General features: G+C 36.4%; 1 long non-coding RNA gene across 6 annotated transcripts in view; it reads right to left on the reverse strand.

Annotated features, from left to right (window-relative positions):
• The window catches only part of LOC100686192, a 97,133-nt gene that overhangs the window by 72,405 nt on the left and 6,848 nt on the right, over positions 1 to 17,880 (reverse strand). For all 6 annotated transcript variants that reach the window (XR_005362867.1, XR_005362866.1, XR_005362868.1 and 3 more), the window contains 2 exons: positions 11,400 to 11,510; positions 488 to 570 (listed from right to left, as the gene is read on the reverse strand). This is a non-coding gene — a long non-coding RNA (uncharacterized LOC100686192). The remainder of the gene's footprint in view (positions 1 to 487; positions 571 to 11,399; positions 11,511 to 17,880) is intronic.

Consider the following 17,880-nt stretch of genomic DNA (forward strand, 5'->3'; position numbering starts at 1 on the left):
ACAGCCATAATTGAATTCTGCTCAGCCCAATATAGCATGTGTCTATTGATTACTTGAACTGAGACTAGTCTGCACTCAGAATTGCTATAAATGTAAAATACAATTTAAAGACTTAGTGGGGGAAAATAATGTGAAATATCTCTATAATTCTTATTGATGACATACTGAAATGATAATATTTTGAATATTTTGAGTTAAACATATTACTAACATAAATTAGGCCTGATTTCTTTTCTATTTTTAATCTGGCTCCTAGAAAATTCAAATGACATAGGTGGCCAGCATATGTAGCTTGTGGCTATTGTCATATGTAGTAGGAAAATTATTATATAGTCCCGAGTTACCAGATCTCTGGTATATCCACACTTTCTCCCAGTAATTCAATCAAACACTAATCTAACTGTTATTGTGATGCGATTTCGGAGATGTAAGTAAGGCCTTAAATGTGTTGGCTTTAAGATGGGGGAATTATCCACATGGATCTTACCTAGTCACAGGAGTGTTTTAAAAGCAGAGAGTTTTCTCTGGCTAGTCACAGAAGAAGAAAACGGAGAGAGCACTCCAGCTGGACTGGAAGAAAGAAAAACATCCAGGTTGTGAATTGCCTCTGGGGCCACAGGCAATGAACTGTGGGTGGTCTCTAGTAGCTAAGAGTGGTCCCTGGCTGACAGCTAGCAGGAAAATGGGGACCTCAGTCCTAAAACCACAAGGAAATAAATTCTTTCAACAACCAGTGAGCTTCGAGAGGACCCTGAACCCTTTGATGAGAACTATGGCTTTTGATTTCAGCCCCAGGGACCTAACTTACAGAAACTATGAGATAAATTTGTGTTATTTTAAGCTGTCAAATTTGTGGTGATTTGTTACACAGCAATAGAAATCTAATGAAGCATGTTACAAGAGCTTGTTTGTGGCTCTCTCTGTGACTAATAATGAGTCATTCTTGTGAATAAAATAAGTATCAATAAATTTGTATATATGCTATACTTCATACAAATCCTATGTATTTTAAGAGAGAATGCGTATGGAAGCAAAGTAAGTCCTTAAGTTAGCTGTTTTGACATATGATTCTGTGTAGTGCTGTTAATCTTGCTAGAATATCTGAATGTTAGGTTTTTCCAGCATTATTCAATAATTTTTGCTGGCTTTTTCCAGTTTCTGAATATTCACTATAGGGCATAATTCTTTATAAGTTTGTCTAAAATATGTTCTTTATAGTTTGTCTAAAATACTAAGACAAAACAAAATAAAACAGCAACCACTACTAAAAGCTTTTCCTTGGTAAATATCACTAACATACAGAATAATTTATGATTTCAGGAACTCACAAACATTTCTGGGATTTCTGATTTTTTGTTTCCTAAAGATTAGTATCTATTGGGAATTTGGAAAAACTGTTTAGTGTTGCTATAAGGATTAAATGAATTAATGAATGTAAAGTACTTAGGCCTGGTCCTGGACAGTGTTAAGTGCCCAACACATGGTATTTATTATTAGTCTCTAGCCTCAGACACATAAATAATGGGAACATAAAGTTGACTATGAACATTTATGTATGTAACTGATGAGATAATAAGAAAGTAAATGATCATTTTCCCCTGCAAACCCATGTCTATCTTCTTACCATTATAAAAGAGTGTGAATTGAGTTTGGAGAGTTTGATATGATTTTATTTGCTTGTTGCTAATAACAATAATAAAAATGCTTTGCAGGATCTGACAATAATCAAACAATTAGTTTGATTCTGCTTTTTGTTTATTTTTTTAAGATTTTATTTACTTATTTGAGAGTGAGAGAGCATGAGCTGGGGGAGAGGCTGAGGGAGAGGGAGAAGCAGGCTCCCTGTTGAGCCTGGAGCCCAATGCAGGTATCAATTCCAGGACTCTGGGATCATGACCTGAGCCGAAGGTAGATGCTTAACCAACTGAGCCACCCAGGCACCCCAGTTTGTTTATTTTTTAAATTCCATTTATGAGTGGAATTTTGTGGTATTTGTCTTTCTCAGTCTGACTTATTTCACTTAGTATAACACCCTCTAGGTCCATCCATCTCTCAAATGGCACGATCTAGTCCTTTTTTTGACTGTGTAATATTCTATTGTGTTTATGTAGCACATTTTCTTTATTCACTCGTCTATTGATGGACAGTTAAGTTTTTTCCATGTCTTAGTTATTGTAAATGATGCTGCAGTAAGCATAGGGGTGCATATATCTTTTTAAATCCGTGTTTTTGTTTTCCCTGAGTGGGAATTTCCAATGGTAGACTTATTGGATCATACGGTATTTCTGTTTTTAATTTTTCCAGTAACCTACATACTGTTTTCCACAGTGGCTGTGTCAATTTACATTCCTACCAACTGTGCATGAAGGTTCCTTTTTCTCCATGTCTTCACCAACACTTTTTGTTTCTTCTTGATTTGGGTCATTCTAACAGTCATCTATCTTGTGGTTTTGATCTGCATTTCCCTGATGATTAGTGATGTTGAGTATCTCTTCATGTTTCTGTTGGCCAGCTGCATGCATGCTTTGGAAAAATGTCTATTTAGGTCCTCTGTCCATTTTTTTTAATCTCTTTTTTTAATATTTTATTTTTTTTATTTATTCATAGAGACAGAGAGGGAGAGAGAGGCAGAGACACAGGCAGAGGGAGAAGCAGGCTCCATGCAGGGAGCCCGACGTGGGACTCAATTCTGGGTCTCCAGGGTCACACCCCAGGCTGCAGGCGGCGCTAAACTGCTGTGCCACAGGAGCTGCCCTCTGTCCATTTTTGAATCAGATTTTTTTTGGTGTTGATTTGTATAAATTCTTTATATATTTTTGACATTAACTCCTATTGGGTATATCATTTGCAAGTATCTTCTCCTATTCAGTAGGTTGTCTTTTTCCTTTGTTGATGGTTTCCTTATTGTGCAAAAGCTGTGTGTGTGTGTGTGTGTGTGTGTGTGTGTGAGAGAGAGAGAGAGAGAGAGCTCTATACCCAATGTAGTGCTTGAACTCATGATCCCAAGATCAAGAGTTGCATGCTGTACCAACTGAGCAAGCCAGGCATTCCTGTGCAAAAGCTTCTTATTTTGATGTAGTCAATCCCAATAATTTCCTTTTGCTTTTGTTTCCCTTGCCTTAGAAGATGTATCTAGGTAAATGTTGCTATGACGTCAGAGAAATAACTGCCTGTGCTTTTTTCTAGAGTTTTTCTGGTTTGGGGTCTCACATTTAGGTCTTTAATCCTTTTTGAGATTATTTTTGTGTATGGTGTTGTAAAGTAGTCCAGTTTCATTCTTTTACACGTAGCTCTCTAGTTTTCCCAACATCATTTATTGAGAAGACTGTCTTTTCCCCATTGTATAGTCTTGCCTCCTTTGTCATAGATTAATTGACCATATACATATGGATTTACTTCTGAGGTCTCTATCCTTTCTCTTGATCTATGGGTCTATTTTTGTGCCAGTACCACACTCTTTTGATTATCATAACTTTGTAGTATATCTTGAAATCTGGAATTCTGACACCTCCAGCTTTGTTCTTTTTCATTACTGCCTTGGCTATTCAGGGTTCCATACAAACTTTAGGATTATTTGTTCTAGTTTTGTGAAAAATGCTGTTGGTATTTTGGTAAGAATTGCATTGAATCTGTAGATTGCTGTGGGTAACATAGACATTTTGACAGTATTAATCCTTCCAATTCATGAACATGAAATATCTTTCCATTTGTATCATCTTCAATTTCATTCATCAGTGTATTATAGTTTCAGAGTACGGGTCTTTTGCCTCTTGGTTATTCCCAGGTATTTTATTCTTTTTGGTACATTTGTAAATAGTGTTGTTTTTAAAATTTCTCTTTATGTGACTTCATTGTTAGTGCATAGAATGCTACTGATTTCTGGGCATTAATTTTTGTATCCTGCCATTTTACTGAATTCATGTATTACTTCTACGAGCTTTCTGTAGAATCTTTACAACTTTTTACAATATATCCATGATATATTCAAAGTGCTGAAACGAAAAAACCTACTACTGGCAAGATTATCATTCAGATTTGAAGAGCTTCCCTGACAAACAAAAGATAAAGGAATTTTCATCACTAAACCTGCCTTGAGAGAAAAGTTAAAGGGACTTCTTTAAGTGGAAAAGAAATGGAAATCAGTCATAATTAGACAGAGGGAAAATATGAATAAAAAGATGTAAAATATGACAATATATACATAAAATGAGAAGGGAGTAATAAGGGAAGAGAAGGAGAAAAAATAAAACAGTAACAATTTAAAAAAGAAAAAAAAAACTTGTTTGTTTTCTGTTCCTTAGCACCACTGTGTGGCTGGTGGGGGCTTGCAGACTTTGCATTTGCTGAGGTCCTAAGCTCACCATGAGCTGGTCTGCTCTGGTCTGGGCCCTTGAGGTGGAAGGAGAGAGAGAATTCCCACATTTCCACAGCCCCTCTAAACACAGCTTCTCTTCTGTGTCCCACTGTATCTGGGGCTGGTGTGGACCTGTGGATCCTGGGCTTGCTGAAGTCATAAGCCCATCCAGACAAAAGGACTGGCCCACAGTCCTGTCCATGCTTCCAAGTGTGTGAGAATAGAAACCTTGTTGTTCTCCAATCCTTCTGATCTGGAGAACTTTTCCACAGCTCCTCTGCTGCTTGGCAGTGTTTTAGTATTGTCTCTTTTATATGTTAGTTACTCTTTTAAATTGTAGCATTTTTTTTCTGTGCCCAGGGATGAAGAGATCTGTTCCTGGCCCCTCAGTCCTATCCCTCCCTACTGCTGTTCCCAGTTGGGGGGTGCAGTTTCCCTTTGTTACTATGTCTCTGTCTCTCTTACTGTTCTCTTACCATTCTTTCTGTCTTTGATTGTCCAGTAGCTTTTCAATCAGCCCTCAGTTGTTCTTCAGGAGAAATAATTCTATTAATAGGTGTAATTTGGTGTGTTTCATGGAGGAGGTGGGTTCAGTCTTCCTATATCACCATCTTGAACTGGAACCTACCCTTCAGTCCTTATAACTTAACCATAGAAGTGATATCTACTCTTCCTTTACTTGTTAGGAGGAGAGGAATAGGTTGCAAGTTAAGGTAGAAGGAAAAGAATAATGAAATAGATTGTGCTTCAGGGTCTTCACTTCCACTGAAATATCTTCCTTTCTCCTATCCATCCAGCCATGTTATCCTCTCAAATCTACCCAAAACCTCAAGTTTCCTTGGAAAAGGTATCCCTGACTTACCTTGTTTGTTCTTATTGATTTCTACTTGCCTTCAGGGCCTTTGTTCCTCTGTTTTTTGTTTTCATTTGGAATGGTCATCTCTGAGATCTTGTGTGTTGTTAGGTCTGTGTGAGCTATTTCTTTCCATTAGATTATGAGGTCCTGTGACAGACTAAGCAGTCAAGTTTTTTGTTTGTTTCTTTGTCTTTAATCCCTAGTATTTTACACACAATTATCACTTCATCAGATGGTATCTAGTAACTATATCTCAAATAAGAGTTAATGGTACATGGTGAGATATTAATTTAACAAGTAGAGAACTGTCTTTTTCTACTAAGTCTAGATTCTTACAAAGATTCTTACAATATGAAGATTCCATTTTTTTGGTGCAGTTTTAAGTAATATGTTTTTCCTCTGCAGTCATTAAATTTTTGCTATTCTCAGACTTTCAAGATCTCCCATCACCATTTTACTCCTAATACAAATGAGAGCTGGAGGAGCACATAAATTAATAGACTGGAGATATTCCAACATTATTTCAACCTTTGTTTTTAGAAATAACATAGTTGTTATATTTCATTGAACAAGTGATGGTATTAGAATCCCAAAAAGCTCTCTTTTATAACTAAGTTTCCTACTTTCTACTGAAACTGAGTGAATATGATGGCATTTCACCACTTTAGGAGTTTTGGGTTCCAGAGTTCATTATTCCACCTCTGCCACTCCTATGTCCTCAATGTGGGACACACAGTATATATATTAGCAGGTGTCGGCAAATCTCACATATGTGGTTTCTTCCCTCTACCCTTTACCCAAACAAAAAATATTTCCATTCATATTAATTCAATCTTGAATTTATTTTAGAATCAACTGGAAAAGCCTCATTTATCTTTGTCATTGTGCAACTGGCTAAGAATTAAGGAAATCATGTGGTTAGATGATTGCTGAAAAGACCCAGCTCGTTAGAGACGGGCAAACCTTGGAAGGGTTGACTAGGTTTTGAGAGGACCCCTGAAGTGTGGCTACTTCTCTGAAAGGCAATCAAATTAATAACCTGTGCATAGTAGTAACACTTAGGAGTTCCCAGAAAGTTACTGCCTGGTGAGGTTATCATCCTTTCGCATGTAATTGTCTTTCCCAGCGAGGGCTCTGGCTCCGTCATGGGAGAACTCAGGCTAATAGCATTATGCTGTGACTTCAGGCAGTCTCCACCCCGCCCTTCCTTTCTCAGAAATGGTGGGCCCTTTGTCCTAGTGACAGCAGAAAATTCAGAACAAGAAAAAGCCCACAGGGTCAGATCTTTACTACTATATTGTAGGGATGGTCCTATGCTGGGCTGGTACAAATAAAATATGCTGCTATTGTTGCTGCTGCTTGCTGCTGAGTATGTCTCTGGAGAAAACCATCTAGGTGCCTTTTAGAACAAAGAATTAGACATGGTCTCCAGTGAGTGGATTTTCTAGGCCTATGGCTGGTGGTAACTTCAAAGTGAGGTCTGTGCACAGAGGGAGGCATTGAGAATATTGGAGACCAAAGTGTTATATGACCTCAGATGTTTCCCTCGCTTGCTTGCTTTCTCTTTTAAGTCTGATAAATAGTTTCTGGAAAGCCAGTTCCATTAAGGAAGTTCAAGAACCAATGAGCTTTTCTCTCACTAAAGCACTATTTTTCAATGTTATTTGCAGCCCTTTGTTTCACTAGAGTAAAGTGAGTCCAGGGTGAGAAGATGCCAGGATGGGAGATAGGAGAGAGCCCACCAAGTAAGCCTGCTGGTCTTGTCCTTCCTTGTCTAGGTGTCTCTGTGCTATCATCATGTAAAACTGGAGATATTTCCATACTCTCATAAATGCCAGTGCCAGAAATCAAAGATACTTTCTTTTAGATGTAATTGTCTTCTAGTTTGCCGGTAGGCTTCATTTAAAGAGTCTTTGGATGTGTCACCATTTGGGGTTATGAAAATTCATATCTAATTATTTTGAAATTTGGTACCCTTTTATACAAAAGATATTAAAACAACAACAATGAAAACATTGTCCAATTCTATGTACAATAAAAATATCCTTCAGTAATTTGATTTGCAGGAAATGAAAAGTATTATCAACAGAATATGCTTTTCAAAAATTTATAATCCTTTAAACGGGCAAATCCTTTCCCTGGGATTAGTAGCATGGTTTGTGTCCTAGGAGCCAAATCCTATTCTCTGATTCAATCCTCAAATCCTTTCTAACAGTGCCTATATTGATTTCAGACCCAGTTTTGCTTAAGAATCTGAGGACAGTATTTGGTGCTGTGTTTAGAGGTCCTTAAATAAGGGTTGTTTTTTTTTTTTTTTGAATAAGGATTTTTTAAAACAGAGTTTATCTAAAACAGCCTCTAGTTCCCAAAGTTAAATTCTTATGTCTCAATGAGCGTAACAGATGTGGTTAATTTCCAGGCTGTCCTTTATTTTCCCCATACCTAGCTGAGTTTATACTTCTCTGATCTGGAGGACCAACCTAGAAAGTTAGTGCTTAACTCCAAAGGTTTTTGGTGATTCCAGGTGTTTCTTTAATCGCAAATATTGACCCTGAATGTGCATATAGTTTTTCTCCCTGTCATATTTTTAATGTTCTTGGAACTTGGTCTTTTTGAATACAATGTACATGTAAATGTTTATTATACATATTTATATTCACAGAGGTCAGATGTTCTGTTACAAGGAGAGTAGCTGGTGTTCTGCTCATCTACAGGAGATGAAAATAAATGCTGATAATGATGATATGTAGATAATGAAGACAGTAAAAATTCTGTTTTTAAATCACTAAATTTACATTATGAGGAGGGCAGTTTTAGTAAATGTGTTATATTATTACATGCTAATTATTCAGAAAATTATTATCCACATGTGGTATATATAATAGCTCTCTGTAAAGCAGACTATTTGTTTTATCAGGACACAGTATTCTCTACCTAGAGTAGATAACAGAATTTGTTGTACTGTCTCACAAAGTCTTGTCTGAGAAAAAGAACTAGTATATACAAAAGTGCTTTGAAATAGGCTACATTAATTCAAGAAACCAAGAGCAGAGAGTAGTAAGAGGATCACCAAAACATGGCTATATCATGAATACCTACATAGAAGAGAAGTTTACAAAGAAACTTGGGGCAGCCCGGTGGCTCAGTGGTTTAGCACCATTTTCAGCCTGGGGCGTGATCCTGGGGACCTGAGATCGAGTCCCACGTTGGGCTCCCTGCATGGAGCCTGCTTCCTGCTTCTCCCTCTGCCTGTGTCCCTGCCTCTCTCTCTTTATGTCTCCCATGAATACATAAATAAAATCTTAAGAAAAAAAAAAGAAACTTGGCAGATTACAGTAAAGTCAACTATGCAATTTGTATAATAGAACATTTTTGAATGTATACTGTGAGCCAAGTACTGAGCAAAACTATTTATAGGATTGCGTTTGATTCTCAGAACAACCTATAAAGTAGGCATTGTTATTGTTATCATTTTCCATAGAAGGAAAATATAGCTAGTTAACATGGAAAAACTTGTCTAAGATCACACAACTAAGTGACACAGCCTGGATTTGAACTCATTTGTGCCAAACTCCAATCCCCATGATCCTAACCCCACCTTCTGTGCCTCCTTTTCTTCTCCCCAGTCCTTTATCCCAGCAACGTGCTCTGCACATTGTACCTGTCTACTAGACCATCTCTTAATGCACAAATCCAATGATGACTCCTTGACCTTAGGCTTTCTTGAGTTCTATGTTAATTGCCCTGAAATGTAATAGAGATCATTCATGTGCATGATGGTACATTTGCAAAGTAATTGTAATAATACAGAAACTGCTTCGGACATCATGTTTGTTATTAAAGTAGAAAGCCGTGGTCAGGGTTAGGAGCTCATGTGGTGTGACCTTGGATAAGTTATTTTGCACAGCTATGTCTCATTTTCCTCAGTTGTAAAGTGTCAGTGATAATAATACTTGCCACTTTAGGTTGCTGAGAAAATTTAGTAGGACAATGCCTGTGAAACTGTTAGCACTGTGCTTGGCTCATAACTAGCATTTAATAATCATTAGTATATTACATAGCATAATCATTAGAGTTATTATGTATAAATATACTGTGTAAATTCTTTCTACCTGAAATTCCCTCTCTTCTTGATCTCCATAACATGGTCATGTTCTGTTTTTTACCTCTCTCATGGTTCTCTCTTCTTTGCTTGCTTCCCTTCTTCCTGCCCCTTTGCACATTTTTTTAGGCTTGATTCTTGGCTCTCCTCTCTTCGCCACCTCCAGGATCTTATAATCTTTGAACACTCTTCTGATTAATAATGCCCTTTCTACCTCATGCCCACAAAGCCATTCTGTCTTCACTAGACCCTCCAATTCCAAAACGTGTACTTGTTTCCCACTTCTGTCTTACTCCGTTATTTCTAGCCTGGGGCAACCAGGCAAGATCGTTCCATGTGAAAATCTGTCCACTATGGACTTGATTCTCCCAAGCCTGTGATCTCCACATGCCCTCTCACCATTCTGTAAAATGGGTCATTACTGGAGGTTGTGTTTGGATTCCCCACAGATCCCTGCTATGGCATCTCAGTTGGGTGTTCAGGCTTAATTGGATAACTATTTATGTCCAGTTGATGCCATATAATATTCCTCATAGTGGTAGTTCTAAAGTTTTCCATTTTTCTTATGTCCCCAGAGAGATTGCTATATCCTCTCTCCATCTATTTCTTTATCAGGGAAACCAAGGACATTTGACCTGAACTTCCTCACATTCACTTTTCCACCTAACAATTGTCTGTCAATATTCTTCATCTCATTGCCCTTCAGCCTCCACTGGAAACTTCTTCATCAGTTATACTCTATTTTCTATACATTTTCAAGCCTCCTTCTCTGGTGATTCTTTTTTAATCATGTGGCTTTCCCATATGATAAAGATTTTTTTTTTTAACCCTGCTAACATCTCCAGGTGTCATACTCCATATTTTCTACTTTTATCTTGATTTTCCCCAGAGAACACTCTCCTTAACTTCTGGTAATCTGACTTACCTGAAACTTCTACTAAAACTGAAGGCCACCTGGGTCTCCTAATCCGTTGAACCATTGTCCCTTTCTTAGCCTGTGTCTGTCTTAACTTTCCTGAAATACATGACACTGTCATATGTCCTTTTTAGACTACTTTTTTTTCCCATTAGCATTGATGGCACTGCATGGTTCCATCTTCTGAACTGGTTCCTCTTCTATTCAATCTAATTTAATTCAATCAACATGTATTCACCATTCACTTATTTCAACTGAGGCTGATGAAGAAGTAAAATATTTTTGGATAATCTGGCTATTAGCAGCATTACCACCAAATAATTAAGCTTTCCTTTCTCTAAAACAAATTACAGGCATAACAAATTATGTCCTCTTCAGCTCCTGGACTTGAAAATTTGGTTGATGGTAATGATGTAATTTATTTGAAATAATCTCAAAAAGGATGCTTTATTTACTATCCATGCTTATACCTGGTACATCTCATTTTAATTCAGCAAGTACTACATCATGTGTGTTATCTACTAGGTGCTATTTCCAATGCTTTACAAATACTAACTCACTGAACACTCAAGACATGTGGGTTATATTATCTACAGACAATGAATGGAGTGTGCCCTTAATAAAACACAATTGTTTATTGTTGTTTTACTGATCAAATCTGTTTGTAGTTGGATAATCTTCACTACAAAGTATTTTATTTCTCTTCTACTTAATGGAAAGCTTCATTCTTGTATATATTCTTTAAACAAAATTCAAAAAGCAAAAAAAAAAAAAAAAAAGAGTGAGTTTATGATTAATCCCATTATATAAAAGAGAAACTGAGGAATATTTAAATACCTAACTCAAAGTCATATAGCCAGCAAGTGACTCAGCTGGGATTTAAACCCATGTAGTATGGTTCTAGATTTGGTGCTGCAAAGGTACTTAATAAATGATGATTGAATGAAAAAATACTTGAAGAACAAATTTTCAAAAGCTAATTTAAGATTTTTCATTTTCATTTAAATTGTTTATTTCTGGTATTTTGCATGTTCTTACTGCTTCCTCTCATCATTTGAGGAAAAAAAAATTGTCTTTAAAATTTAGAACTCGAATATCCTGGATTTCTATTTTCATTTTCAGTGTGTAATGATGGGGAATCTTTGGAAAAGATATGCTGAAGAATTATTACCTTCTCCAGATTCCTCTGTATCTGCTACTTCTTTGGTAGGCTTCAGAACACAGACTCCTTCCTTGTAGTTGACCTTGGTGGTGGTAGGTCCTGCTGTGTTGACACTGCTATCTATAAAGGATTAATACTTTGTCAAGAGGCTTTTTAAGGGGGCAGCCCAGGTGGCTCAGTGGTTTAGTATTGCCTTCAGCCCAGGGCATGATCCTGGAGACCCAGGATCAAGTCCCACGTTGGGCTCCCAGCATGGAGCCTGCTTCTCCCTCTATCTGTGTCTCTGCCTCTCTCTCTCTCTCTCTCTCTCTCTGTGCCTCATGAATAAATAAAATCTTAAAAATAAAAAGAGGCTTTTTAAAAACATACATTAGTGGAGGAGGAATCCAAGATGACAGAGGAGTAAGAGACCTTAGTTTTATCTGGTACCAGGAATTCAGCTAGATAGCTATCAGATCATTCCAAATCACTCCAAATGAACTCAACTGGAGATCTATGAAAAGAATAGCTGCAACTCTACAGATAGAAAAGCAATCACTTTCTGCAAGGTAGGAGATGTGGAGAAGTGAATTCCAGGTAATATATAGGAAGAGAGGCCGCGGTGGAGAGGGAGCCTCCAGCAGCCAGCACTGGAAAGTGATATAGCAAGAGAATGCAAAATCAGAACTTTTAGAAGTCTGCTTCAGTGAGAGATGTCCCAGCTTGAAAGGCATTCATGTGGCGAAGTGGGGGTGCAGAATCCTAGGTGGGACAGTGTGGTCTCAGAATCCTCAAGATCACAGGAAGGCCAGGGGTGCTGATTATATTTTCTTTTTCTTTTTAATTTTTTTTTTGGTCTCTTCCTGTTTGTTTAGTATATATTTCTCTGGGGTTGTTGTTGCCATTTTAGTATTTTGTTCTCTCGTTCATCTATTATTCTTGGATGACAAGACAGAAGAACTTGCCTCAAAAAAAGAGAACAAGAAGACTGCCAAAGACCTAATCAGTATGTACGTAAGTAAGATGTTGGAACTAGAGTTCAGAATAGCAATTATAACGATATATTAGCTGGACTTGAAAAAGCATAAAAGACCCTAGAGAATCCCTTTCTGGAGAAATAAGAGAACTAAAATCTCTTATTCAAGTCAAAGTCCAAAAGGCTATTAATGAGATACAATAAAAAGTAGAGGCTCTAACTGCTAGGCTAAATGAGGCAGAAGAGAGAATTAGTGATATAGAAGACAAAATGATGGAGAATAAAGAAGCTGAGAAAAAGAGAGATAAACAATTACTGGATCACGAGGGGAGAATTCAAGACAAAAGTGATACCATAATGCAAAACAATATTAGAATAATGGGGATCCAAGAAGAAGAGGAAAGAGGAGTGGGGCAGAAGGTATGTTAGACTAAATTATAGTGGAAGATTTCCTTAATCAGGGGAAAGAAACAGGCACCCAAATCTAGGAGGCACAGAGAACCCCCCTCAAAATCAATAGAGTATAGGTCAATATCCCACCATATAATATTGAAACTTGCAAATCTCAGAGACAAAGAAGAAATCTTGAAAGCAGCTCTGGACAAGAGGTCCATAACCTACAAGGGTAGAGACATTAGACTGGCAGCAGACTTATCCACAGAGACCTGAGAGGCAAGAAAAGACTGGCATGATGTATTCAGAGTGTTAAATGAGAAAAATATATGCAGCCAAGAATACTTTATCCAGCTACGATGTCATTCAAAAGAGAAGGAGAGACCAAAAGCTTCCAGGACAAACAGAAACTAAAGGAATTTGTGATCACCAAACCAGCTCTGCAAGAAATATTAAAAGAATCCCTTTAAGTGAAGAGAGAGCCCCAAAGTAATAGACCAGAAAGGAACAGAGACAACATACAGAAATAATGATTTTATAGGTAATACAATGGGACTAAAATCACACCTTTCACTAATTACTCTGAATGTAAATGGGCTAAATGCCCCCAATCAAAACACACAGGGTATCATATTGGATAAAAAAGCAAGACCTATTGATATGCTGTTTGTAAGAGACTTATTTTAGGTCCAAAGACACCTCTAGATTTAAAGTGAGGATGTGGAAAACTATTTATCATGCTAATGGACATCAAAAGAAAGGTGGAGTGGCAATCCTTATATCAAACAAATAAGATTTTAAACCAAAGACTATAATAAGAGATGAAGAAGGACACTATATAATTAAAGAGTCTATCCAACAAGATTTAATAACTGTATATACTTATGCCCCTAACATGGGAGCAGCCAATTATATAAACCAATTAATAACAAAATTAAAGAAACCCATTGATAATAATATAATTAAAAAAATGGGACCTTAACACCCTACTCACTGCAATGGACAGATTATCTAAGCAGAAGATCAACAAGGAAACAAGAACTTTGAGTGACACACTGGACCAGATGGACTTCACAGATGTATCTAGAGCATTCTGTCCTAAAGCAAGAGAATACACATTCTTCTTGAGTGCACTGGAACATTCTCCAGAATAGATCATGTTCTAGGTCACAAATCAGGTCTCGAGTGATAACAAAAGATTGGGATCATTCCTTGCATATTTTTAGACCACAATGCTTTGAAACTGGAACTCAATCACAAGAGAAAATTTGGAAAGAATCAAATACATGGAGGCTAAAGAGCATCCTACTAAAGAATGAATGGGTCAGCCAGGAAATTAAGGAATCATTTTTTAAAAAAAATTCATGGAAACAAATGAAAATGAAAACACAACTGTTCAAAACTTGGCATGCAGTAAAGGCAGCCCTAAGAGGGAAGTATATAGCAATACAAGCTTTTCTCAAGAAACAAGAAAGGTCTCAAATACACAACCTAACCTTACACCTAAAGAAGCTGGAGAAGGAACAGCAAATAAAACCTAAACCCAGAAGAAGATACTTAATAAAGATTAGAGCAGAAATCAATGAAAGAGAAACCAAAAGAACAGTAGAACAAACAAAACTAGGAGCTGGTTCTTTGAAAGAATTAAGATCGATAAACCACTGGCCAGATTTATCAAAAAGAAAAGAGAAAGGACTCAACTAAATAAAATCATCAATGAAAGGGGAGAAATTACAATCAACACCAAAGAAATCCAAACAATTATAAGAACATATTATGAGGAGGTATGTGCTAACAAATCAGGCAATCTGGAAGAAATAGATGCACTCCTAGAGATGTATAAACTACTAAAATGGAAACAGGAAGAAATAGAAAACCTGAACAGACCCATAACCAGCAAGGAAATTGAAGCAGTCATCAAAAATCTCCCAACAAAGTCCAGGGCCAGATGGCTTTCCAGGGGATTTCTACCAAATATTTAAAGAAGAATTAATACCTATTCTTCTGAAGCTGTTTCAAAAAATATAAATGGAAGAAAAACTTCCAAACTCTTTCCATGAGGCCAGCATTACCTTGATCCCAAAACGAGACAAAGACTCTACCAAAAAGGAGAATTACCATTATCCCTAATGAACATGGATGCAAAAATTCTCAGCAAGATACTATAGGATCCAACAGTACATTATACGGATTATTCATCATGACTAAGTGGGATTTATTCCTGGACTGCAAAGATGATTCAATAATAGGTGATAATGAACTATTGGGACTTCATCAAGATAACAAGCTTTTGCATAGCAAAGGGAACAGTCGACAAAACCAAAAGACAACAGACAGAATGGGAGAAGACATTTGCAAATGTATTATCAGATAAAGGGCTGGTATCCAAAATCTAGAGAGAATTTATCAAACTCAACACTCAAAGAATAATCCAATCAAGAAATGGACAGAAGACATGAACAGATATTTCTCCAAAGAAGATAGACAAATGGCCAACAGACACATGAAAATATGCTCAACATCACTAGTATCAGGAAAATAAGATCAAAACCACAATGAGATACCAACTTACACCAGTCAGAATGGCTAAAATTACAAGTCAGGAAATGACAGATGTTGGTGAAGATGCAGAGAAAGGGAAATCCTCTTACACTATTGGTGGGAATGTAAGCCACCCTGGAAAATAGTATAGAGATTCCTCAAAAAGTTGAAAATAGAGCTGCCCTATGATCCAGCAACTTTTTTTTAGGGATTTACCCCAAAGATACAAATGTAGTGATCTGAGGAGGCATTTGCACCCCAATATTTATAGTAACAATGTCCACAATAGCCAAACTATGGAAAGAGCCCAGATACCCATCAAAAGATGAATGGATAAAGAAGATGTGGTAGATATATACAGTGGAATACTACTCAGCCATCAAAAAAATAAAACCTTGCCATTTGCAACAACATGGATGGACTAGAGAGTATTATACTAAGTGCAATAAATCAATCAGATTTAATTATCAGAAAGATAATTATCATATTATCTCACTCATGTGGAATTTAAGAAACAAAACAGAGGATCATAGGGGAAGGGAGGAAAAAAAAAAACAAGATGTAATCAGAGAGGAAGACAAACCATAAGAGACTCTTAATCATAGGAAACAAATTGAGGGTTGCTGGGAAGGAGGGCCAGTGATCTAATGAGCACTTGGTATTATATAAGACTGATGAGTCACTGACCCCTATCTCTGGAACTAACAATACATTATATGTTAATGAATTGATTTTAAATTAAATTTAAAAAAACCAAAATATGCATTCGCTGTTTGTTCCATCTTGTTTATATCCTTGCATAAGTACCATACAGTTCTCAAATCTCTTTTGAATCAAGGGGTTTGTCTGTGGCTAAAGAGAATTGATCACAGTGGCTCACCATCTTTTGCTGGTCACTAGTTAATCTGTAACATTATTCTGTGCTAGAATTACTTCCTAAGCATACATACAAATAGTGTAAATCATTCATGGCATCTTTCTATTTTTTCCTTGAAAATGATAATTACATGATGTCTTTCTTTCCTGATTTTTCCATTCTATAAACATTTCTTCAGTGAGTTCACTGTGATCACTGTTTGAGATTCAGAAATCCTTCAGGAAGCCAGTAAAGCAGAAACCTAGTTGAATTCATCATTCATCCTAAATGCTGTCAAATTAAAAAATAAGATTTCTATTCCTTTTTGCTGATCTGGATATCTGCTATATGAGATACAAAGGAAGCAAATATAATAACATTACTAACTTTTTGTGAAGAGCAGAATATAATTTAAGAAAAACTTTCTTCGGCAGGGGTGTAAACAACTACATAAAGAAGAGAATTACAATAAACCATTATTTTGTCTTGTATTATCACTTAAATTTTTATAAACATGTGCATTTGAAAAAGATGATTCTTCCTAGTTTATCTAGTAAATGTATTTTCTTTCAACATTTGTGTTAGCTGTGAAACTATTATTTTATAGTTACCTATTAGAAAGTTATTAATTTTAAAAATAAATTAGTAGTTATTATAATCATGATTAGTCAGTAAAACATTTTACTTCTATAATGATAAATATATTTTGTATTTCAATTGACTGATACTATATTAGCACATAAAGCAAATAAGGTAATTTGTTACTCTAATGATAATTTTGAATATAGACCCACACTTGAAAGTTAATATCGAGATATTAAAATTGTCTGATTTTGTCTTATTTACTTTTTTGGTGTGACAACATCCTTTTATGAAATGATAGTGTTGCTTTTCCTAATGTACTTACTTAGCAAAATAAAAAGTTGGTAACTCTATCAAAAAAATTAATCCAAAATGTTGTTTCAGCTATCATCCTAGTGTTGTTATACTCATTAGATAAAATTGTAAACTGTAAAATCACAAGATTACTGATCATTTACAAGTTCTGGGATACTAAAACATGATATTGAAGTAGACATTCAGCTATTTGGCCTTCTAGAAGCCAAGGCTGTAGCTCATGCCAAGTATTAGTCTGATTCTGAAGTTCAGTGCATATTTAACATTTATCTTTTCCTTCTCAATCCATTACTTCTTATTCTAGGTCTTGATTCCCTTGGTGTCTACATTTCTAGGTGACCTATGTCTTTTCTGAACTCTTAGATCTTAAGAGGAGATCTTAAGATCTACTCATTTGACATTTAATCATTGTATTCCTTTGTAGCATTTCTGGGTCCAATGTCTTGCATGGCCATTTAGTTTTTGTGTGCATATTTCTATTATTCCCAGCTCAATAATAAACTAACTTGAAGTTAGGCATGGACATTATTTTCTTTAGATCCCTTGCAGCTCTTAGCTCTGTGTGCCTGAGAGAACATGTGCTTTGTGAATGAATAAATGAATGACATAATTCAATCTTTATTAGGCATTCAGATGAGAAGGTTTGTTGGGTTTGTCTTGTAGAGGGGACGTTCTAGTGCTAGAAAGATTTGGCCAAGCTTACTCTATGACTAGTCCCACAGACTAGAGTCATATGAGCAAGCTGGCCTGGAGCTCAGTTACCTGTGACATATGCAAGTTATTAGATCTTATGACATGGGAAGTCAACAAACACTGGATCACAAATACAATGTAGTGAGTGCTGGGTC

The sequence above is a fragment of the Canis lupus genome, chromosome 8 (genome assembly GCF_011100685.1).
Source record: "Canis lupus familiaris isolate Mischka breed German Shepherd chromosome 8, alternate assembly UU_Cfam_GSD_1.0, whole genome shotgun sequence".
NCBI classification, from domain to species: domain Eukaryota; kingdom Metazoa; phylum Chordata; class Mammalia; order Carnivora; family Canidae; genus Canis; species Canis lupus.